Source organism: Cavia porcellus, unplaced genomic scaffold, assembly GCF_034190915.1.
Source record: "Cavia porcellus strain 051 isolate PalLab524CR breed Dunkin Hartley unplaced genomic scaffold, mCavPor4.1 scaffold_19, whole genome shotgun sequence".
Taxonomy (NCBI): Eukaryota; Metazoa; Chordata; class Mammalia; order Rodentia; family Caviidae; genus Cavia; species Cavia porcellus.
In genome coordinates, this window is record NW_026947502.1 from 47718559 (window position 1) to 47720118 (window position 1560).

The following is a 1560-nucleotide window of genomic DNA, read 5'->3' on the forward strand; positions in this document are numbered from 1 at the left end:
TTAAAATAAATATTATGAGACATGATTAACAGCTAGGTAAATGTAAATAATGTGCTTTCTCTTTAACCAATTAAAACATGTATAAAACTTAAAGAAATCATTTTCCAATGGGATTTTGCATATATAACATTTTCCATGTGGATTTTGCATATATATATAGATATAAAACATATCATAAGTATGAAGTAAATTTTCAGTGAGTGTTAGGGGGATGTAAAATACTATATCTTGTCAAGGTTTCAACATTTTAGGTGAAACCTTAAAATACTGTCTCTAAGTATCTTGTGAAAGGGTAAACAGGCATAGCACAATCCAATGAAAAAAAAAAAAAAACAATTAAAATGGCAGTAGAAAAAAACACAACACCACAACAACTACAAAAACCCAATACAAAAAAGACAATACATAAGAACCAAAAAAGTGAAAAGTTGAAAAGAATGAGACAATGGTAGAAAAAAACTCAACTATATAATTAGTTTTTATCACCTATTAAATATTAGCTAAATACTCTAAAGAAAAGGTATAGTTCTACAAAGTAATAACAAAAGGAAATACAGTACTACCACCACTTGCTAAAAAGAGGTACTTAATGTACTAAAAACCAGACAAAATGAAACTTACTAGGCAAATCGATGTTCATGTACAGTAAGCAAAAACAATGTTCATCATCTACTTGAATACAGGTAACACTGAGACTAACAATAGTGTTTACAAACACAAAGAAGAGAAAGTCAGAGTGATAAAAGGAACAGTGAGAAATACATAATTATTATACTTCTCTGCAGTAAGTAAAAGTATCAGGTTAAGTAAAGCAAAGGAGGCAGAGTTAAAGGGAGAAATAAAGGACTCCAAAATTATCATAATTGTTTGTAATTTTCCCTATCATGAACTGATGTAATAATGAGAAGGAATCAACAACATTTAAGATCTGAGGGACACAAATTTCCTTCACATAACAAAATTTACAATTCAACCAGCAGAGCATACTCACCCTCTTAAAGTACACATAGTATATTTGCAAGAATAATCTCCATGATGGACCATAAAACATGGGCCAAATCAAAATCATACGATTGATGTTTGACCTTTTGGCTAAAATCAAGTGTAGTGTCTATTCTTATCAATTCAATAACTGATATGTCCTCTATCCGAGGACAACCAACTAAATGAAGTTTTGGTGCTGGAAGATGGAATAGGAGACTGCTCTGTTTACTCCACACGTGAACTTGGTATTGCAGGACTTCCAGAAATGGTGCAACCTAGAGTCAGAATCATAAAAGTATATTCTCTGATCCCAGGAATTAACTTCAGTTTAAATAAGAATATGGTATTTGAAATTTTCTAAGTATCTGGAAATTAAGTGCACATTTGTAATTACTTCCAATCAAAATTGTGTGAGAAATAAAAAGTTGAATTGAAACTCAGTGACCAAAGAAATGTTACAATGGAAGATGTATGTAAAATTAGTAATCTGTGAAACTACAAGAAATAAAAATAAAATAAATAAGAAAATCCACATAGCTAAAAGAAAATAAAAAATTTAAATAAGGGAATAAATCA

At 29.9% G+C, this 1560-nt stretch overlaps 1 non-coding gene across 1 annotated transcript; it reads left to right on the plus strand.

The window, feature by feature from the left end:
* Positions 1 to 1072: 1072 nt before the first annotated feature.
* On the plus strand, positions 1073 to 1263 carry LOC111757825 (U2 spliceosomal RNA). Its single transcript, XR_002792094.1, has one exon. It is a non-coding gene; the product is annotated as a U2 spliceosomal RNA (small nuclear RNA).
* Positions 1264 to 1560: the final 297 nt, after the last annotated feature.